Source organism: Patella vulgata, chromosome 2, assembly GCF_932274485.2.
Source record: "Patella vulgata chromosome 2, xgPatVulg1.2, whole genome shotgun sequence".
NCBI lineage: Eukaryota > Metazoa > Mollusca > Gastropoda > Patellidae > Patella > Patella vulgata.
Genome location: NC_065880.2, coordinates 85,569,265 through 85,593,929, shown reverse-complemented (window position 1 = coordinate 85,593,929; position 24,665 = coordinate 85,569,265). Strand labels below are relative to the sequence as shown.

At 36.9% G+C, this 24,665-nt stretch overlaps 1 protein-coding gene and 1 long non-coding RNA gene across 3 annotated transcripts in view; both read right to left on the bottom strand.

Annotated features, from left to right (window-relative positions):
* LOC126812111 (uncharacterized) overlaps positions 1 to 24,665 on the bottom strand; it is a 79,367-nt gene that overhangs the window by 32,086 nt on the left and 22,616 nt on the right. The window lies entirely within an intron of this gene.
* On the bottom strand, positions 3,259 to 16,375 carry LOC126812165 (uncharacterized). 2 transcript variants are annotated; one of them, XR_007675827.2, is made up of 7 exons: positions 13,285 to 16,373; positions 12,671 to 12,859; positions 12,271 to 12,546; positions 6,585 to 6,717; positions 5,517 to 5,649; positions 4,841 to 4,929; positions 3,259 to 4,399 (listed from the first exon to the last, which is right to left on the bottom strand). It is a non-coding gene; the product is annotated as an uncharacterized LOC126812165 (long non-coding RNA). The 2 variants fall into 2 exon arrangements; XR_007675826.2 differs by lacking the exon at positions 6,585 to 6,717 and having other exon boundaries at positions 13,285 to 16,375.

Below are 24,665 nucleotides of genomic sequence, written 5' to 3'. Positions count from 1 at the left end.
TCTTATAATGTCCTGAGTTCGCGTTAACCTAATTCTCATATGTTAATGTATTTACCAGCTGTACAGTATATAGTTTGTTAAAGATACCTTCCAGCGTACAAACTGGATGATTTGATAATATATTTCGATTATATAAAAACATATTCAAACTAATTAAAGATACAGTATGTAAGATTTAGCTAAAGAATTGGCCATCCTTGCTATAAAAGCTCAAATATATATAATGTAGAATAAAAATATTGAAAATTCCACTCAAATTACTTCATTATGAGCCACCAAGTTATCACTGTTAGTAGTTTTGACAAGATGTGTGCAATGGTATATTCGACACTAAGCCTCGCTTTCCCATTTTTAAATTAAATTTTTCAATGGCGAATCGTTCTAATCTAGTTAAAATCTCGGGTATTCGATGCCATCGAGAATTGATTATGGTCCAATTAATAGTTTATATGACATTTCAGGTCTAAAGAAAGACCTGCAATAGGCCGATTTAGCTCTTGCATAATGTATGTTTAATCTATCAGAATTTTGCTCCAAATTCTTCTCAAAACATTGTTTTCGCGAGAGAATACCTATACTATAAAAGTCTATTAAAAGAAGTCATGTTTATGTCATGTGACTTGGCTGACGTGCTACCTAGCAACGGGTGAAAAGCCGGAGGAGAATTCATTTATCGATTTATCATAAATATCGAAGCCTAATTAAATTCTATCAAAGTCTATTAAACGAAGTCAAGTTTGTGTCGCTTGTCTTGGTTTACGTGCTACCTAGCAACGGGTGCAAAGCCGGAGGAGAATTCATTGCATATACAAGACGATGTCGTCTTTAATCGCTGTCCATTTATCATAATTATCGAAGCCTAATTAAATTCTCGGATTATCCACTGCCCACGTCTTTTTTTTTTTTTTTTTTTTTTTTGTCTCAGAAACTGTTGTACGTTTAAGCTCTTCGTCAAGTTTATTAACATATACATCAAACGCTCACTAACGTTGGGAGATCAGGCAATCTTCGCGTGCAACCTTTGACGTCACGCGACCAGACATTCCTAATCGCCGGGCTGCCGGTTTGTGAAACCCTTACATTTTTGTCCTGTATGCGTTCCATGGATGTTTTTCAGGGAATCCAGTATTTTTCTAGTAAGATTGGGTATTTCTACTTTCCATATATACCAAAATTGCCATACTTTTATTGGAAATAACTACTCGATAAATACTTTTCTTGGAAAGTATCTTTAAACGATGACCCTGTTGAACAAAATACCGTATAGTGTACCTATTGCTTTATCGGTAGGTAGAGCCGTTTGACAGCCCACCACTAGCGCCCTCTGTCGTCATAATATTCAGGTTAGATGAATTTGGAGAAATGAAATGAAATGGGGTCTAACGTCTTACTGTTCTGCTCCGACTTGGCTAATGAAGGCGGGCATATACCTAATACACCATGTTCCTTAATAATGTTGGATCTTTCAGCCGCTTTCGACACGATCGATCCATTGGTGCTTCTAAACAAACTTCACGTAGAGTTTGGCATTACAGAGGGTGTCCTGACATGGTTTGAATCTTACTTTCTCAGTCGTAGTCAATCGGTACAGATTACAAACATCAACTCAGATTCTGTTAATCTTTCAAGCGGAGTTCCCCAAGGTTCTGTGCTGGGACCAGTGCTATCTGTACTTTACACAGTCAGTGTCGCCAATATACTTAAAAAGCACCAGTTTATGCACCACTCTTATGGCGATGATACACAAATTGTTGATAGCTGGAATTCCACAGATCATCAGGATTCATTTAATAGAATCACATTTTGTACAAAAGATATCAAATCATGGATGACCAATAATATACTCAAACTCAATGATGATAAAACAGGGGTCATGGTTATTGGTGCCAAACAACAGCTTTCTAATAAATCAGCGTCTACCATCCACATCGCTGACTCTCAAATAAATATTGTTAACTCGGTTAATTATCTTGGTGTCCATCTTGATTCTGAGCTTAGTGTGGAGAACCATGTCAATCAGTTGTGTAAAGTCTGCTACTTCCATCTCCGGTTTATTCGACATCTTATTACAAAGGATTCTGCGCATACTTTAGTCAGATCATTAGTTTCCTCACGACTCGACTACTGTAACAATTTACTCTATGGTATAAATCAGAACCTGATAAACAAACTTCAAATTGTGCAAAACACTGCAGCCAGGATCGTCTGCAGATTTGACAGAAACTGCCACATTACACCTGTTTTAAAAGAACTGCACTGGCTACCAATTACCCACAGAATCCACTTCAAACTCCTGAATATATCCCCAAACGCACCCTAAGGTCACAGTATGATCACCTTCTAACAGTACCAAGTTATAGACTTAAATCCTTTGGGTTTCGACGATTTTTCCATAGTGTGCCAAAACTATGGAACTCTTTACCCGTAAATCTCAAAACTTCTTAATATTTGGAAACTATCAAATCAAAATTAAAATCTCATATGTTTGAATCCTGTTATAAAGAGTGAACTGAGGAGCTAAACAAACCTGCGCCGTGAACATACTGTTTGGATGGAATGCGCGCAATATTCATTAATTATTATTATTATTACCATACAGTGTGCTATGAGGGAAATTTTGCCCGGGCAGCGGTGCTATGGCATACTCTTATATCGAGGGATCTTTTACGTGCACGCCAATGTATACACGGGACCTCGGTTTTCGTCTCATCCGAATACTACACTGAAAAAAAACTTGTGTTGTTTTCAACACAAGTTAGGTGTCTCTATTTAACAACACAAACTTGTGTTGAAACAACACAAACTTGTGTTAAATGTTGAAACAACACAAGAATTGTGTTAAAATTTACCAAACAACACAAACTTGTGTGAAAGTCTACACAATACTTGTGTCGAAACTTGTGTTGAAATTTCTGAAACTTGTGTTGAAATTTCTGAAACTTGTGTTGAAATTTCTGAAACTTGTGTGGTTTCATAAAAACTTGTGTATAACCACCAACAAAAACTTGTGTTTTATTTTCCCTCAATTTAGCAATCTTTCCCATGCAGCCCCCCCACCCCTTTTGCTCTGTTTAACCTGTAAAGTTTGATAAATGAGGTAACAATAATTTTATTTGTTAAATTATCATTTATTCATAAAATGATAGGAAAAAGTAAATTAACACCACCAAATCAAAACTAGATAGACATCATTTGAAATGTTAACAGAAAAACAGAGATATAATTCTAATACTAATAAAAATTTTGTTATACTTTGCCCCCCTCCCCCCCCCACATCACAAAATTCAAAATAGCTATTTAATTTTTTCTTTACCCGAAAACAAGAACTGAGAAAAGAAAGATCCCTACCCCATACCCCAAAAATATATAATTCAAATATATCTAAATTTAATAACATCCAAACCAAGCCCTAATTAGATTAATTATGCACTAAATTGAAATACTTTCAGAAACTGAAAAGTGCTACAAAGTCATATTACAAGTGATTTGTGAGGCATCTAGAAATAACTAGCATACACAGAAAACTAACAAAAGAAAAATGCACTATTTTGCAGGAGTAATAAAATGATGTAGAACCTTTTCCTCAAACAAAATAAATATTTTGTACATAAAAGGAGCAAAGCATCAAGATTACAGGATTGAAAAATAAAAAAATATCAGAGAAAATCGCAAACATTAAATAATATGTACAAAATATATATAAATAATCACAAGTCAAAAGCAAGGAGCAGCCACTGTGATTCAGTGAGTGCATTGGCCGAGAAATTTCAACTGGATTTTCCGACATAGTTCCCACACGTCAGTAGTGTAGGACATGGCAAGGGATAATTGGGTATAAGCCCAGAATTGAAACTACCCCCACTGCGTTTACTTTAAAGAACCCTTGACAATTGAATTATCTGACTCAATGACAGACCCTTCTGATCCAATGTGCGTGTGTTAACCATTCGGCCCTCCTGGGTTCCCTTTAAACAACCCTTGACGGATGAAATATTTGATATAAGAGTAGGTTGTAGGGCAGAATCACCATAATAACACAGAAAAGTAGGATATTAAACCCTATTTCATTTCATAAGCAAGGGAAAGTCACCTTAATGTAGGTCGAGGTTTTTTGTAATTCTGGGTATATTTGATCTACATTTGGTTTCTAGACTATGCCTATTAAATACTTTATGATTTCCAACCAAATTCTAAGTGATTTATATGTCACTTTACATTCTGTATTATACATAAATTTCTGTAGAGAATTAAAATCTAATTGTGTTTGGGATGAATATTTAACAGTAAAAACAAAAAAAAATATTCAAAAATTGGGTCAAATGCATTCTTTTCCAGAATTATAAAATAAATTGATGCTTGGGATCTCTTGTTGTTATCATACATCAAATAATCTTCCAGCCTAAAAAATAAAAAGTAGGCAATAAGAATACTTTCTTACTATTTATGGTTCACAATGTTTAAATAAACAATTTATTTTGCCACATCGAGACTGAGTCTCTATTTTGATTCATCTTTGGGTAACACTTATTGTGTCTTGTCCAGTAACAGACCCAGGCAGATTATTATATTTTATTTCCATCGACAACAAATTGGATATTACCTATTAAAATCTATTTGAAAAGTAAAATATTGTCCATTTTTATACTGCTATTTACTGTAAAAATACACATAGGCTCTATCACAACTTGAAGAAAATCAATGGATGTGATTGTCAAAAATCAAGAATGCCAAGACTTGAATAGGAGAGTCCTAGGCATTGCCCCAAGAAGAATAACTAGATTACCAATCAAGTGTTTAGAACTAGTTGATGATTAAAAATACAAATATGTATGTTACTTACATTTTACCTGATTATCAAGCTCTGTGAGAAAAAGTTTCCATAATATGAATAGCCATTTCCAACTGTCTTGATCTTTCTGATGTAGTTAACTGAGAAAAAAAACATACTATGTTTTAGTTGACTTAAATCGATTCAATATTTAAATAGACGAAAGTTTTAATTTAATTAAATTGTATTGTAATGAATTGGTTTGCTTTGTCACAGATGAGACAAAATGAAAAAAATGAAATGAAATGGGGTTTGGCGTCCTACTGTTCAGCTTCGACTGGGCTAATGAGGTTGGGCATATGCCATACAGTGTGCCATGTTTTTTTGTTCAATCTGAACGAATAGACAGCTGTCCTTGTAAGGCCCCCCCCGTACTGCATCGTCTTACTGCAAACCCGCGACCTTAAAATATGCAAACCAGTGTCTAACCCCCTTGGTCACCATGGGTCCCCACAGATGAGATAGTCATATCTACATGTATCTGGACATAAGTAAGATTATGTCTGTGCACATACATGTAAGTGTACAGTTTTACTATACTAAACTGAATTTTAAATTTCAAAATATTAAAATGAAATGGAGGTTTATGTCACATCAGCTCCAACCGGGCTATATTGTGCCAAACACATTATGGTGAGATTCTAAAATACCACAACAACAATCTTTTCTATTAGAATTGAACACTCACCCTCCAAAAACATCTATGAGAAATCATAGGTGCTCAAATCACCATTTCTTCAGCTCTTTCTTTTTCCATATTTGGGTTTTTTGACTTATTTTATTATATGATCTTTGATTTGCTATGGCATCTAATATGGAAACTGAAAAATATGAATATGTGACATGTAATTAACTGTTTAAGATACCTTACCATATACAAACTGTGTGATATCTAAAACCATTTTAATCCCGAAGATCTTACCTAAACCGTGAAAATCTGTTTTAATAACCCTTGTTTGTCATGTGACTGGAGAGTCACAGTAATTAAAAGAGAGCCGTGTGGCTTAGTGTGTAAGGCACTGGCTTGCTACCCGGGAGGTTGCGGGTTCGCTCCCAGTGTTGACCGAGAAAGCTCATTTGGATTTTTCAGCATGGATTCCCTGTCTAGTCGTCATGGTGGCTAAGTGGGTAAGACGCTGGCTCGCTAGCCTGGAGGTCGGGTGTTCGATCCCTGCATTGGCCGAGAAAGTTCACCCAGATTTTCCGGCGTGGTTTCCTCTTGTTAGTGATGCAGGACGGAGGGCCTGACAAGGACAGCTGTCTAGTCATTCAGATTGAACAAAAAAACGTGGTCCCGTGTACACATTGGTGTGCATGTAAAAGATCCCCTGGCAGTTAGAATTTGATACAAGAGAAGGCCTTAAGGTCAAGGTACCCGGCAAAATTTCTCTCGTAGCACACTGTATGGCATATGCCCAACTTCATTAGCCCAGTCCTCCGTACTGCAATGTCTTACTGTAAACCCGCGACCTTAAAATATGCGAGCCAGTGTCTAACCCACTTGGCCACCGTGGTCCCCCACAGATGAGACAGTCATATCTACATGTATCTGGACATAAGTAAGATTCTGTTTGTGCACATACATGTACGTGTACAAATTTACTATACTAAACTGAATTTTAAATTTCAAAACAATAAAATGAAATGGAGGTTTATGTCACAACAGCTCCAACCGGGATATATTGTGCCAAACACATTATGGTGAGATTCTAAAATACCATAACAACAATCTTTTCTATTAGAATTGAACACTCACCCTCCAAAAACACCTATGAGAAAGCATAGGTGCTCAAATCACCATTTCTTCAGCTCTTTCTTTTTCCATATTTGGGTTTTTTGACTTATTTTATAATATGATCTTTGATTTGCTATGGCATCTAATATGGAAACTGAAAAATATAAATATGTGACATGTAATAAACTGTTTAAGATACCTTACCATATACAAACTGTGTGATATCTAAAACCATTTGAATCCCGAAGATCTTACCCAAGCCTTGAAAATCTGTTTTAATAACCCTTGTTTGTCACAGTAATTAGAAGAGAGTCATGTGGCTTAGTGTGTAAGGCACTGGCTTGGTACCCGGGAGGTTGCGGGTTCGCTCCCATGGTTGACCGAGAAAGCTCATTTGAATTTTTCAGCATGGATTCCATGCCTAGTCGTCATGGTGGCTAAGTGGGTAAGACGCTGGCTCGCTAGCCTGGAGGTCGGGTGTTCGATCCCTGCATTGGCCGAGAAAGTTCACCCAGATTTCCCGGCGTGGTTCCCCCTTGTCAGTGATGCAGGACGGAGGGCCTGACAAGGACAGCTGTCTAGTCATTCGGATGAAATGAAAAAACGAGGTCCCGTGTACACGTTGGCGTGCACGTAAAAGATCCCTTGACAGTTGGAATTCGATACACCGCAGTGTCGCTGTCCGGGCAAAATTTCCCTCATATTACACTGTGTGGTGTATGCCTGTCTTCATTAGCCCAGTTCGAAGCAAAACAGTAGGACGTTAAACCCCATTTCATTTCATTTCTAGTCGTTTCAAAGGAACACAAAACCTGAGGTCCCATTGGCGTGCATTTAAGCCGATAGTATGGTAGTTGGAATTTGTTGACTGTAGCACCCGTGTCACAGTTCGACTGCTAGTTTGCGATACCCACTCGATATGAATGAGTGGTGATTGGCTAATGAATTCTAAAATCAGACGAATGCTTCGGCGAAGCGGACACCCCACTCAAATACAATTCGGCCACATATATCAAACATGTTTGATTCGGGCGTATGTCAGTGGATAAACTAGGTGAAGTTTAGCGCCAATTGATTCAGCCAAATCCTTTGACTAGTTTATCCAGCACTGACGATTTAAGTTTGTACTTTCTTTATATGCAAATATCACATTTGAAAGAGGCTGTAAGCCTACTTTCTTTATATGCAAATATCTTATTTGAAATAGGCCATTATTATGTGATTCCCTACTTGAATGTGACTAGGAATAGGGTCGCCTGTCCAGCCTTGTGGGTTTTCTCCGGGTCCTCCGGTTTCCTCCCTTTCCTAAATACCCCTAGGGTGTATTCGAAACAGTGTTCCGGTGCAGAGAACGGACGGAGAATGGGTTCTTGTCGGACTTGAGCAGTCTGGAATGCGTTCACGAACACATTCACGTTCTCAAATCCCACACTACCTCATAGCTGGTGTGAGGGAGAACAAACATGGTCGACGTATCGATAACTGCTGAGAAAACAGCATCATGGGTGCATTTATTAATTTAAAAGTTTAATACCGTTCGAAAATTGGATGTAGTATGTGGCCAGTATAACATCAAGTAAGTTAGGTTGCCAGGCAACGAAACATATGCCCACAGCAGTTTAATCGTTTGCGCAGTCAACAGGGATTGTCGCATATTCATTCTTTTGTAGGTAATGTGGGCATTTACAAGAAAATTTCATACAAGATAATAATTTTCGTCGTTTGTGGGTTTACAAAGGTCGACGCATCGATAACTGCTGAGAAAACAGCATCATGGGTGCATTTATTAATTTAGAAGTTTAATACCGTTCGAAAATTGGATGTAGTATGTGGCCAGTATAACATGAAGTAAGTTAGGTTGCCAGGCAACGAAACATATGCCCACAGCAGTTTAATCGTTTGCGCAGTCAACAGGGATTGTCGCATATTCATTCTTTTGTAGGTAATGTGGGCATTTACAAGAAAATTTCATACAAGATTATAATTTTTGTCGTTTGTGGGTTTGCAAAGGTTCTACAAACTGAAACAAGGGCCTTAATTGTTGAAATTTGACAGATTTTTTTGTTTTGTGTTTTACTAATTTAAATAATGCATACAATTTTCATACAAATCGGATGATAATTTTGTTGTTCGTGCGTTCACAAGGTTCGAAAAAGTGAAACAAGGGCCACAACTCTAGACATAATTCACAGAAATCGCAGAAATTTAATAGACGTCTTCGTTTCACTAATTTAAAAGATTTAAATGAATTTCACAAAGTGAAACAAGGGCCATAACTCCAGAAGAAACTAACAGAAATTATTGAAATTAAATAGGATTCATCTCATTAAAATAAACAACATATCAATTTTAAAATAATCAGTTCTGTAGACGACGGACAAACCTACGGACAAGGGCGTATCAAAAGGTGATGTAATCGTCATCCAAAGAATTGAAAAGGAGTAAAACGGTGTCATAATTTATCAAAATTATGCTTAATAGCGAAGTAAATACTAAACAAGTTATCATAACAGATTGTATGAATTTAATTCATCTTGTTACCATGGATACCGTTCTCTCATGTTCGAGACTCATAAAAGTGTTTTCATGTTCTTCAGCCGTTCTCGAACCTGCGCAAACACTGTTTCTAATACACTCCTACGGTACGCGCAAGCAAATCATTCAAATAAAATTGAATAATATTAGCCTCGAAATTACCTAGCGCCAGTAAGTATAAAGGATCTATCCGACAAACACTAACAACAACTCTAGGTTGATTACATGTCATTTGGGACTCACGTCATTTGGGACTCGCGTCATTTGGGACTCAAAAAAATATGACCACGACATTTGGGACTCCGGTATACGTCGTTTGGGACTCGGGTTAACGACGTTTGGGACTCGGGATAATTTATTAGAAATAGGCCAATTCAAACAAAACACGAAAGAAAATATTTATTAACATGAAACACGTGGTTAGTAAAAGGCTCAACCAAACGATAAAACATTAGTTGCACTTACGGTTCTTTGATAATCATCGTTTCTCATAAAAGTTTTATATTTATTTAAAACGAATAATATGCTGATGAATTTATTTGAAAATGACCTACACAAAAAACAAAATAAATATTTACACGACATGCAATCTTTTTTTACAAGCCCCTAGAAATTGTTAACGATAATCCGTGAGCTGCACGTTGACATGCTTGTCGTAGATGGCAATACCAATTGATAAATTAGTGCGTACAAGGCAAAGTTTTTTTGTGGAAAATATAAGAAATGGCAACGATCAAAGCGGGATAATTAAAGCTGATTAACTGATAATCCCAATGTTATTACAGTATGTTCAAAGAAACCTAACGGTTCTTTGGTGGATGAGGAAAAATGTGAGTTGTCAATCATCGAGAATGGCGGCCGTGTGTTGATTGCAGTTATACCGTTTCACGAAAAAACATTAGCAGTGGTCTGTCAATCAAGCTCGTTTACTATTTATAACGCAAATTTTTCGTTTCGGTTAAAACAAAATATACGTCCATTTTAATTGGCCGAAGGATGTGTGACTAATAGAAATATGGCGGGCGGACAAACTGACCAAACAGTATATTTCGAGGTATTTGAGGTAAGCTAATTTAATATTATATCATAACTGCATGTGCATACTTGTGTTTCTGTGTAATTAAATATTCAAAAAATCATTCTTAGGATACAACCTCGACACCAGTCAGCCCTGAATTGCAATGTTTGTTTTGTGTTCTGGGCGCCTTTTTGAAAAAAACTGACATGACCTATATAATACAATCCAGCAATAGTGCAGTCAATTTCCTTTAAAAGGGAATCCGAATTTGTTAATTTTCTGCAATATCACTTCGGTGGTAGCGGACGTTAAATAAAGCTATTTCACGTACAAAGACCTACAATAAAATCCAGGTGAATTGGGAAAAATATTCATGTATTTTCTTATTGAAGAGTAGCTATTTCAATTTGTAAATGCCCAGTCATCTTAGACAAATAATAATTCCAACTTCAAATCAGTTGTATTTATTCAAATCATACTATGAATAATTGTATTTTGCCACTTGCATAATAATAAAAACTTGACTTTTATTATTTTATTTCTTCAGGCCAAGAACATGGAAAATTGGTAATTGCCTTGTATCACTGCTAACTATAAGGCACAGGGAGCCTTGGGCAGAAATGATAATAATATGGTTCTAAGATATGTTACTGTGTACAGACTGAACAAAAAATATATATATACACTTGCTATTACATGTACATTATATCATTGGCAATAATAAGATCCAATTTTAGTTTTTAGTTACACACTGTTAACCACCAATAGATGAAAATAAATCATAAAATGTATTCAGCTCGACGTAAGGCTTAAATAAATAGATACAGTTGGTTTAACTTGAATAGAAGTTTTAATTATCTATGCTGCATATATGCATATATCACCTTGCAGCTGAATCACATTACATATCTTTTTAGTTGATGTTCATATCGTCTTACGTATTTGTCAACATCAATGTGACCTTGTTCTATGTCACATTAGCCTATTCACGTTACCACGAATTTACTCACCACACCCTCGCATAGTTATGAATTTATTGTTTCACTTGACTAAAGAAACATTTTGTAGGAATGTGTGCTTTTATAGATTGGACACTTGTTTGCAATATCATTGTCGGTGGAAACTGGCACTATACCTAAAGAATGACTGAACAAACAGCGGAGACGGGGTTTCAGCCGGCTGATTTAAATTATATCTTTAAATACAGTAAAGCTTGAAATATGTCAGTTTTCCCTCTTTAGAATGTTTTTGTAAATAAGTTTTTATTGTAGTTTCCGTGGCGTATTCCCAATAAGCGTTAGAAACAAAGATATACACCCTTAATCCCGGTGCCGATAAATGTTGGGTTGTGTGGAACATGCTAACAAATCTCAGGTACGATATATGTTTGATTCTGGTTGAGAACAGCATGAGAGCAACATGATTGTTTTCATTGGAGATGAGACGCAAATATTCAAAGGGGTCAGACAAACTCTAAACCAACCGCGTTCCCTTCACCGAGTCCCTTCAAAGGAGGCCCTGTCTGTCTACCTGTGGAATAACATGCATTTGTATCTGTTAAATTTGTGTGGTAGACAGATTGATATTATTTATATAACGTCTTACCCCAAACAAATTGCAAAAGAAACCATGAAGTTTCTGAGAGCGATATTTCGTAATTAGTGTGCTTTAATGGTGGGAGAATAAATAATTAAATTTTTCAAACACAAACTGGTCATATATAAAATAGCATTTTCTGACAAGACCAGCGATAATCTCGTAAGATATGACTTTTACTATGTCTATTAAATGGTTTTCGACGTCTCTTCAAGGTCACCGTCTTGCGCCAAAGTCGTGAAACGCACCGTCGGGGGATTTGTTGGGGCCTGTCTCCCCCAGGAAAATTTCTAGAAATTTCAAGTCGGTCTTGCCTGGCAGTGAATACGGCAACCTGAAAGTGGTCGATTTTAAAGTAGACATCTGAACTCCAATCAACAAATCAATCAACCAGGCTGTTGTCGTTGCATTCACATGACACCAGACGTGTCACCGATGAAACAAATATGCCTGAAACAAATGTCGCTGTTAGTGCGACCCATTTGTGACAATTTCAAGGTCTCAAATAATAGTCCTTTTTTACTATTAATAGTAATTCAATCAGTAAGTGCTATTTACCTTATAATAGTCGTCTTGGCTTTTACCCGACATTACACAAAACACCAATGGTAACTGTCGGGTGGTCTCTCCAGTCTTAATGAAGGCGTGTATGGAAAACAGCTGAGACCATAGCTTGTTCACCACCCGAAAAGTTGCATCCATATACCAAGTTTTTGCGCGTGCGAGTAGTTGCATCTGTCTATCAGTACAAAAAAGGTGATGGCGCCTTTCCCCAACTTTTACTCTTTTTTGATAAAATCCCGGTGCACTATGATCGATGAAATCTTCGTCAAGCTAAAACAAAAAATAAATAAAAAAGTACATTTAAGTACATGTTAATAAATAAATAAAATTGTACATTTAATTACATGTTAATAAATTCTTATATACATGGGTATTTAATTGCATGAGTACTTACGCTTGACGACACGTCAGTGGGATCTTTTGGTCGCAGAGTCTGTCGGGTTCTTTATAGCGACCTTACAAGTGCTGCAATGGGTGGTCTGCTATGAATGGATTCTTCTGCAGAACCGACACTGGATAAAACTCTCTCCGCTATTGAGGAACATGCCTTGGTAAAAACATTTCCTTTGGCTTCATGATTTGCCTGTAATGATAAGATAAAACATATTAAACTACAAATATATTATTGGTTTATTTATATTTTATTTATTTATATATTAAATTCATTTATTATTATAGAGTTAACTAGGTTAACTAGAGTTAATTATGCAGAATTAATACACAACATACACAGATGGCAATAGAATGAGACAGTGTTCAGAAAAAGGGCGGAAGAAGACTACCTGTCCTACTTGATTCTAGGACATATATATAGCATGGACCTACTTGATTCGACCAATTTAATACAAGGAAATGAATGGCATAGTTTGTGTCAAGTGAATTTAGTGAACTTTAAACCCCATTTACTCGCCCTCTCTCTACAGAGATAAATACTTTTCGTGTTACATACAATAACAATTATTGGCCATTATTAAAAAAATATATTAAAAGGAAATGAAATTCTGTTACCTGTTTTTCTTTGTGTAGTACATGCTAACATCAATGACTGGGAAAAAAAATAACGAAACTGTAGAGAAACTTCTGAATCATTGAAAGTCTAATATTAGGCCTACACATTGATGACATTGATATAAAAAAAAGGCTGATTTGTTTGTTGTTGTTTTTTTCTTTTACAGAAATAAGATTACATTTCAACTAAACAACTAACACAAAAGTTAGTATCTAGCTATAGTCCATGTCTGGATATACATTTATCCTTTTGCCCGAACGTCTATAAAAATCAAAGATGGCGGCCAATAATTGCAACCGGGTATTACTATAAAATCAAGACAGATTCTTACCTGCTGGTCCTAGTCGGGGGTTTCTTTAAATTATAAGTATTTGAACAACGGTGTAGCGCCGATTAGCTAATAATAATTAAGCACGATTTCAGAAAAATTAATACAGATTCATTAGATTGCTGAATTAGCGGAACACTTTTAGAACACATCAAAAAAATTTTCTTTGTAGCGCCATTATATAAATAGACTTCCGGTGCTAACTTCACTACATCTATCTAACTGAATGTCGCTGATATAATATCAAAGAAAGAATTTGTCGCAATGACTAAAGTATAGATACTTCTTCTTAGTTAGTTGTATTTTACGTCCGCTTCCACCGAAGTGATATCGCAGACAAAAAGTATAGATAACTTGGAGAACCATTATATCAATAAGTCGATTATGAGATACACGTGGATGATCAATTAAATTTGATTGGTTACTTTTCAGTTAACCAATACTGTCCAATTTCGATTACATCAACCAATTACATTATTAAGAGTTTTACTCATTTTTTTTGTTCATTGTACATTGAATCAATTTTCGAAAACACCAGGGTGCTGAAAATCACATGTACACTATATATTCATCTGATCTATCAGTTTATTGGGTCAATAAAAAAAGACAGACATTTTAACTTTACAGACAACTTAACATCAATTAACATTCAAGTCTGTCTGGCAATTGTCTGATTAATTGGTACTCACACCCTTCCAGTGAAGAACAGCATGTGATTTTCGAGATGTGAATTAAGCCCTTTATTACTTTTCTTAAAACTTGACGACTCCCGAATTCAGACTTTGTATGGAGTTTTTTTTTTAAAAAGAAAACAAATCTTGGAAGGTACACATTAATTGTGTTAATGATATGAAAAAAACACAAGATTTTATAAATCGACACAAGTTTGTGTTAATGCAATGCAAAACAACACATAACTTGTGTAGATTAGTTTTAACACAAGTACTTGTGTTGAGATCCAACACAAGTGTTTTTTCAGTGTAGGCAGCTGTCCTTATTAGACCCACCGTCCTGCACTACTGACATTCGTTTTGCAAGATTGGTATTTAGAAATTTGTTGTTCGAGATTTGTTTTTCGTTGTAAGTTTCATATGAATTGAAAATACAATTTTGGGATTTTATTATTAAAATACAATTAAATTAAACAAATATACAATTTACATATCTGATATGACGAATGTCTGATTTGTAAAACAAATATTGATTATAAGGTACCACAAAAAAATTAATTGAAGAAAAAAGAATTTTAATTCTAAGAACTATGAATTATGAACTAGGAACACTAAATAAAGAGCTCTTTGGTCTTCCATAGGGGTGGGGGTATGAGGGGGAATGGTGTGTTCGTGAATTAAAAGAGAGATAAATATGGTGTAAAACGTCCAATCGACACAAACTAGGTCATTTCGGGACTAACATATGATTTAACTTTATTTGAATAATTCGCTTGCGCGTAGGGGTCTATAGCAGTGGTGGTGGTGGGGGTGAGGGGGCTGGAAGACCCGGAGAAAACCCATGAAGTTGGACAGGCTACCTACTCCTTGTCACATTCTAGCGGGGATTCGAAACACGGCACTTGATTCAATGACAGACCTGGTAATTTTACACGCACGCGTTAACCCACTATGCCCCCTCCCCCTCCCCCTCCTCCTGAAATAAGATAGGCAAATAAAATAGAGTATGGAATCTTTGGTAATTGGACAATGAGCTCCAGTAGGTGATGACAAGAGTCCCATTCGTCTTTTCTTCAGATTACATAGAAGCACAGGCGCGTACAGAGAGGGGGTTGCCCCTTGCCTTTCTATTGGCAATTGCTTCTTCCTTCTGCAGTAGGTGGGGGAGGCGGGGGTCGGGGGTGTCTCTCATTAAGATTCGAAATTCTGTATACCGGTAAACTTGCAATATTTCTATTATTTATGCTTGTGTCAAACTGTCCCGAAATTAACACCAAATGGAAATAGGATGTGGAGTTTTGAATTTCGCGCGAAAATTGCCCCGAACTTGGTCAACCGCCCATCAACAGCCAAAACCAGGGCGTTGCCTATTGAAGGTCACACGGTGGCGCCCAAAACACACACGAAGATGTGAATTTTGTATATTAGTTTATACTCGAGGGTCACACGATGGCTACACGTCTAAGCTCTATTTTGTTGCGTACTACAGGACTGACACAGGAAGATACTCTGAGGCTGGCCTTCCACATGTCCATGTTATCATGGCACATAGGAATCGCTTGAGCTACATAAATTCGGCTGTTTTCGCCAACACCTTGGTCCCATCTCAATGTCATCGTACTACATGACGACATTGCGAGGATTTCGCGTTGTCGTGTTGCCTTCCTACGACTATCGGGCAGATTCGTGTTTATTGTCTTCGCGAGGAGATAAATGCCCAATGGCAACGATGTTCACACGAAGTAAAGACGAAGATGACACGATTTGACAAGATGTCCTCACGATGGCCTGATGGGGGGCAAAATGGACACACGAATGCAACACGAAAATGAACCTACCCAAGGTCTTTCAGCAATTATTTGGCATGCCAAAGATTTTGCCAACACTCACGAAGCTAAGAAACTCCATAGGCGGCCATACGATGGCTTAAGATGCCCCCACGAAATGGCTCGGTGTTTTTACGATCAGAGTCGAATTTAAACATTGTGGATCCATCTCGTGTCAATTTTGGGACATTGTGACGCCCGCATTAATTAGGGTTTTCTATTCACTACACGTCCGACGTATTTCACATCACTTCGCTCGGTTGATCATTGATAAATATAAAATATATATAAATATAAAATATATTTATCGAAATTTAATTGCCTTTTATATATTTATTTTCATCGAACTTTGTAACCTCAGGATCCATTATATTAAAGGCTCAATACCACTCTTGTTGTAACTGAATAATATGTCCCAATCTTTATTCTGGTCAACAAATTGTACTATTTTACAATATTCCAATTAATTGATGATACAAATTTCATCTTAACACACCTTATTTAAAAATTTTGAAAAATTCAACATAATGGTTTGAAACGTCTAACATAAACCTTTTCAAATGAAACTTCGAATTAAAAATATTTTCGAACCCTCTGGACAAGTAAAATAGGATGTAATGGATAATTTACACAACAGGTAGGACACTTAAACATCTAGTACTTAGATAGAGATATTATTTATTTTCTGGAGCTTTCAAGCCAGCAAGAGTGTTATTGTCCCTTTAAGATGCCGCCATTGTGGATCCATCTGGTGTCAATTTTGGGACAGTGTGACGCCCGCATTAGGGTTTTCTAAATACTACACGTCCCACTTATTTCACATCACTTCGCTCGGTTGATCATTATTGTACTCTGATACTTATTTTGTATTTTAAAAAGATATGTATGCACACTGAAATTTCACGGTAAACATTTTTAAAAATCATTTGAATGGGTGTCTGTTTCTAAGCCCTAATTTAATATTGAAAACATTATCATATTCATTTAAATCCAGTTGTATTGGTGTATTTTAATATAGAAACTACTCGAAAGTAGACTCAATAGCTAAAATGTGTATAGTGTGTTTAGACCTTTTATGCAAGTTAAATATTGGTCGTATTAACATTATAAAATTTGCATGAATGTAAGTCTAAATATCAGATAGTGACGCTGGTTTTGTTTTCCTTCTAACAATATTTATTTAATCAGTATTACATAATCTAAAAATACATAATTATTGGATCTGAAATGAAATGGGGTTTAACGTCCTACTGTTCTGCTCCTAACCTGGGTTATCGAAGACAGGCATACGCCATACAGTGTGCTATGAGAGAAATTTTGCCCGGACAGCGGCCCTACGGCCTCCCTCTTATATCGAATTCCAACTGTCAAGGGATCTGTAACGTGCACACCAATGTGTACACGGTACCTCGGTTTTTCGTCCCATCCGAACGACTAGACAGCTGTACTTGTCAGGCTATTGGATCTGAAAATTGTCTGAGGATTATGTTGAATATGTTAATACCCGTTTAAACTCCTCAATTTTTTTTATGAATATGTTAATACCCCTTTAAACCCTGTACTTTCTTTCTTTTGTAGGCCTCTGAATATAAGGTGAGCTCTTCCCAGCCACCACCCTCCATGAATAACAGAGTGTAACAAATAGAATGTATTGTAGGTCAGAAGACTTTATTGTCAGTAATTTCGGGTGGAGGACCTGTCAAGGAAATTGCCTATTCGATTCGTTGGAGTACATGTAAAAGAATCCTTGACAGAATTCGAAATGAGAGTAGGTCATTACACTGCCGTCTGGGCACAAAATTTACACCTGCCATAATTAGTCAAACCATGCAGACAAATAGGAGATAAACCCCATCTGTTAAAGTTGCAATTTCATATTTTTAAGTTATATTTTTAAAATTTATTAAAATAAATCTATAAACAGTCCTACCTTGTTAAAGAATAATCCTATTAATCCTATAATTCACTATTGCCAGTTGAGAAATTGGCAAAAATATCATTTTCCTCTTCAAATTCAAACGTTTGAAAAAAGCCACTCCATGGTGGAGAGTAGAAAACAAGGGAGGTAATTGGGAGTTAATTGTTTTATTATTTCCAGTGTAAATGAGTTTTAAGTGTGAGAATGACACCTATGATCGTATAATAGTGAGTTGACAACCTATTGAGCAAAAGACATAGAAATGATTATGTTTTGACTTTCTTAGAAAATATGAAATTGTAACTTTAAAAGATGCAGTCTCTATCGTGTTCGGAGAAGGGGACAACACCACATTTGATATAAATCTGTTTAAAAAAAATGTAGCCTCTATTTTCAGAGGATAAGGTCCGGAAAGGAGTTATCGATGGAGTTCGTCTTCTCATGAACCAACAAGCAGGGTTAATAATCCAGGAATTTAAGGTTCGACATGTGCCCAAGTTGTTTGGGGTTTGAACATATATTGTAAGCTTCATCTAAATTGTGACCTTTGGCTAAGAGTGTCCACAGCTAAATGTGAACAGACGTCCGGATGACAATGGAGAGAGAGAGAGAGAGAGAGAAATGGGGTTTAACGTCCACTCGACACAAACTAGGTCATTTCGGGACTAACATATGGTTTAATTTTATTTACATAATTCGCTTGCGCGTAGGGGTCTTCAGTAGTGGGAGGAAACCGGAGGCCCCGGAGAAAACCCACGAGGTTGGAAAGGCGACCCTACTCCTTGCCACGTACAACCGGGGATTCGAAACCACGCCAGTCGACTCAATGACAGACTTTATGATACAGCGCGCGCACGCTAACCATTCAGCCATCCAATCCCCCGGATGATAATGGTATAACAGCATAATACATGACAATACGTCCACATGAAAATGTGGTCGAATAAAAGGTGCTTAAGTATAAATAAAGAAGTTTATTATCGGGTTATTCTTTGTTAATATCTGTAATTGTTGAAGATAGGTTGCCAGGCAACGAAACATACGCTCACAGCAGCTAAATCGTCCGGGCAGTCAACAAGTCTTGTCGCATATTTTTACTTTTTTCGGTAATGAAACATTTATAATACGATAAAATCTAATTAAGAGTAACAACTCATGAAGTAATTATCAATCTGAAGGCAATCGGATGATAACTTTAGCCTCTAGAGCGTCACAAGATTTTTCAAAGTGACCAAGGGCCATAACTGTGTCAGTAATTATCGGAAATCGTTGAAAATCAGTAGGCTTCTTCGTCCCATGACCTTAAACACGGTGTATAAATTTAAAGTCAATCGGATATTAACTTTAGCCTCTAGAGCATCCACAAGGTTTTTTGAAGTGATCAAGGTCCATAACTCTGGCAGTAATTATCGGAAATTGCTGAAAATCAATAGGCTTCTTCGTCTTAAAGTCGATAGGATAATAACTCTAGCCTCTAGAGCATCCACAAGATTTTTTGAAGTGATCAAGGGCGGACGGACGGACGGGGGCGACGACAATATACGGCCACATTTCAATGTGGGCGTATAAAATGAAGTGAAAAATACGGTCTTCATGTTATTATTAACTTCATAAATATAGGAAAGTTGTCTCAAAATTTCCAGTAGCTATCTCAATTACAATTATTACAAAATAATAACATCAAATATCAGTTCATGCATAGGCTATGCAATGTGCTATGGCCCATAGTATGGGATCTATAATTAAAGTACATTTAAAAAATATAAATAATGAAGTCTCTTCGTATTATGATTAACTTCATAAATATAGGAAAGTTATCTCAAAATTTCCAGTTGCTCTCTGAATGACAATTTTTACCAAATAATAACATCTAATGCTCCATAAATAATATCACACTGATCCGCAGTGAATATTTGCTAGGCCGCTACAATCACTGATAAGGATGACATCGATGCGGCTTAATGAGCCAGAAATATTAACTTTTTTCCTGCGACAAATTAAATTCTAAAACATTTTTTTATGTATTGGAAAAATAAATAAAGGCGTTTGACGTATTTGTAGGTAAAAATTATTTCCTATTTAGTGTAAATGGGTATTAAAATGACTAAAATGCAGCATTCTCTCCGAAGCAGTAACGTCTTATGTAAACAATGCACGCGCAATTCAGCCAATGATTGACGCCGCGTGGTGTGACAGCACGTGTTAAGGCAGTCATCTTTGACAGAGATATATCACTAGACTCGTAATTCTCTGTGAAACATATTGAAATAATATAGCCAAGCCTTCTACCGGAAGTAATTTGTGGTACATCTACTTCGCGCATGCGATGTACAACATAATTCATCGTCCAATGACAGATACTGCAAAGTCAGTTATCCATATTATATACGATCTATGGTCTAACTTAAAGTAGCTAAATCTCTAACTCAATATCATCCAAAGTCTTACACGTTGAAATTATTTGTCAATTCAAATCAACATTGATGTTGTGATCTTACCAGGAAAAGGTCGGCTTCTGATATCCATTATTTAAGATAAAATAAATATTTTACCATTGGTACACGAATCGTGTACCATAGTGCGTTTCGGCGTATGACCAGAAAGAACGAGGCTAGACATATTCCACAACTTATGTAAACGGTGACGAGATATTTTATCTGGTGAGCATGCGCAATAGACTGGAATAACCAGACGCTAGAAATTGCCATTCGGTTGAGACTCGTGCCGTATTTCACTGGACATAACTAATTTGAAATTAGAGTCAAAACGGAAACAATTGAATGTAAATCAGTTGATATACAATCAGATGACATTATTATATGCGTTGCGACCCATTTGGATTAATTTCTAAATCCCAAATATGAGCAAGTTAACTCCTTTAACGTCGGGTATAATGCTGCAATGCAGTGCAAATCGAACGGAAGTGAGACAGTGGCAACATTTACCATTTGACAAGAAACTAGAATTATTACATTATCGGAAACAAGGGTTCCGCGCTCGGTGCAAGCTTTGGATTTGGAATCTCTCTTACTGATGATAATGTGTTAATCAGTCTAGCAATCTAGAGAGAGAGAGAGAGAAATGGGGTTTAACGTCCACTCGACACAAACTAGGTCATTTCGGGACTAACATATGGTTTAATTTTATTTCTATAATTCACTTGCAGGGGTCTTTAGCAGTGGGAGGAAACCGGAGGACCCGGAGAAAACCCACGAGGTTGGACAGGTGACCCTACTCCTTGTCACGTACAACCGGGTTTTCGAAACCACGCCAGTCGACTCAATGACAGACTTTATGATACAGCGCGCGCACGCTAACCATTTAGCCCCCCCCCCCCCCAGTAATCTAGATCTGAAAACATATGTAGGTACTCTACCAACCCCGTCAAAAGACGATTCTACATGGAAATCACAATTGAGTTATTTGCAGATGGTTTCAAAAAATACCTTATAATTCATATCTTCACTTGCAGGGGTCTTTAGCAGTGGGAGGAAACCGGAGGACCCGGAGAAAACCCACGAGGTTGGACAGGTGACCCTACTCCTTGTCACGTACAACCGGGTTTTCGAAACCACGCCAGTCGACTCAATGACAGACTTTATGATACAGCGCGCGCACGCTAACCATTTAGCCCCCCCCCCCCAGTAATCTAGATCTGAAAACATATGTAGGTACTCTACCAACCCCGTCAAAAGACGATTCTACATGGAAATCACAATTGAGTTATTTGCAGATGGTTTCAAAAAATACCTTATAATTCATATCTTCATTGTTAATACCTCAATTTTTTTTTTTTTACTTTTATTGATTATTCTTCAGTCTTTATATGAAGCTTTACTTTATGATCAGTAGTGGAATACTGCGTTTTATCAGTGAAATAAAAGTGTTATTCCACTGGCTAGTTGTTTTTACCTAAAATGATTGTAAAATCATAAAATAAATAGAACATTTGTCGTTTTGTCGTGAATAAAATATTTTATTTCATCTCTAAGCAAGAAAACGTTTATATTATCACTCATGTTACACATTCGTGAAAATATAAGTTTTCTTGCTTAGAGATGAAATAAAATATGTTATTCACTCTAAAACGACAAATATCCTCTATGTAGTTTGATCGTATTTGAATAAAATTATGCATACAGAAACCTGGTGTCTTAGATGACCCCTTGTTGCCGACAACGTTTTTCGTACGACGTGTCCTCACAAGGGTTAAAGGTTAATCCAGCCCTGGTTAAAACTCCGTGTCATATCGGTACATCTATTATGGACTTTAAATCTATTAAAATATATCGACAACATTCTTTGGTGTCAACTAATATCGGGTCATAAAGGTTATAGGGCTGTTGTAATTATTCAAACAGACTCATATAGTATAGATATTTCTAAAGCCTAGCGAACACGGCTGATTTCTTTTTCGTTTGTTGAAGTAACCAGCAATGTAAACTAATCAACAGTTAATATATTTGCTTGGTCGTTACTATCACTGAAAGGGATGCATTCGGACTAGTTAATTAGCCTTCAATATTAACTCTTCTGCCAATTAAATAATTCTTTTCTTTTTTTTTCTAAATTGTCAACAAAACAAATAAAGGTGTTAGAAGGCGTAAACTGTGTAAAAGGCACGAATTCTGTCCAGATATTGTGACGTCACACATAGACCTATACTTCACGTGAACTTAAAGGCCAATCGTCTTCTACAGAGTTAAAAGGAGGCTTTCGCATTACAACTGTGAAACAGATTGCCAGGTAGTCGAAATCACGGTGACCAGTTTGCGCGTACAAAAGTACAAAACGTCCCTCATAGTACAACACTGCATTAGCCCGCTATGTGCAGAGAAATAAGGCGTCAAGCCCCATTCCTGTCAGGAAATCGCCCGTGTGTACTGGGCTTTATAGTACTTACATGTAAACATCAATTCCACGTGAATATCACGTGAGTTGCAAGACGTCTGTGGCGGCATGACATTTGTAGGACAGTTATAAAAGATTTTGGGCGGGTTTTAAAGTAAATTATAACTTTATTATATTACTGAAGAAAGCAAACAATCGAGGAACTTATATAAACAGTAATATTATTTGAAGACGTTTGTGTTCAAACTTAATATCGATACTTGAAGTTTATTGCTGTTTTCTGGTAACAACGTATATGTATATTAAGGGTGGGTTCATGAATATATATTCTACCGCAAACGTAGAATAACACGTACTTACTATTTTACTATAATGGTATGAATAAAATAATGATTTACTAATACCAATAAAAGGGTTTACATACAGAACTAAAACTATCAGTTCAATTTTCATCAAGGTCACTGAGATGTAAATAAGGTTAAGACACGTGATTGTTGGCGAGATCGTAGGTTAGGGTTAGGTTAATCATTAGGGCTAGGTCGAGGGTTAGGGTTAGGGTTGGGATTAGCTCTAGTCCTGTTTACATCTTGTGACCTTTGACCAAACTTGAAGTTGGCCTTATCAATTAGATCTAACCCTTCAAACAGCACGCCGCATCAAACAGGTGTCATATGACCTTGTATGACGATTGTTACAGGGTCAACTAGTTCGATCAAGTTTCTAAGTAACATGTGATCTAGAAATCCCCTCCCCACCCCTTTCACAAATCCCCAAAACAGAGTGAAAATAAATAAAAATTCCGGACGAGAAATATCCAATAATCCACCGTCAAGAACATGACTAAAACACACCCTTTGACAGCTTATCAGCATCTGCCGATCTTTTACAGGAATTTTTTTGTCGAATCTTTTTTTATTAAAGGTTTTAGAAAGGGCAGTGACTACAAGAGTGAAAGAACATCTATCTCTAAACTACGTTAGATGGCGGGTTGGATGGCCGAATGGTCAGCGCGTGCGCCTTGCATCGTAGGCCTGTCAATGACAAAGCCTACGACTTTAGTCAGTGAGTCAACTGGCGTAGTTTCGATTCCCCGGTTGTACGTGACAAGGAGTAGGGTTGCCTGTCCAACCTCGTGGGCTTTCTCCAGTTCCTCCGGTTTCCTCCCGCTGCTAAAGACTCCTATGCGCAAGCGAATTATTGAAATAAAATTGAACCTTGTGTTGGTCTCGTAAATAACCTAGTTTGTGTCGCGTGGACGAACCCCCCCCCCTCTCTCTCTCTCTCTCTCTCTCTCCATCTCTCTCTCTCTCTCCCTCTCTCTCTCTCTCCCCCCTCTCTCTCCCTCTCTCTCTCTCTCCCCCCTCTCTCTCTCTCCCTCCCTCTCTCTCTCTCTCTCTCCCTCTCTCTCTCTCTCTCTCCCTCCCTCTATCTCTCTCCCCTCTCTCTCTCTCTCTCCCTCCCTCTCTCTCCCTCTCTCTCTCTCTCTCTCTCTCTTATTATGTATGAACGGCGTCCGAACTATACAAATACTCAAATGTAACTTTACAAATGCGCTAATTAACAATCCTTTTATCTGGTTTTGCAAAATTCCAACGCGAACTTATAAAATGTATTGCGTGTATGATTTTAGCATGATGTTAGAAAAATAACATATATATATAGCTGGTTTTCATTTATAAAGAATTGTGAATATATAAAATCAAACATAGATTTAAACTCGTATTATAATAATTTATTGTCCGAAAAAATAAATAACAATAAAGGCCTTGATGGAATCCTTAAATAA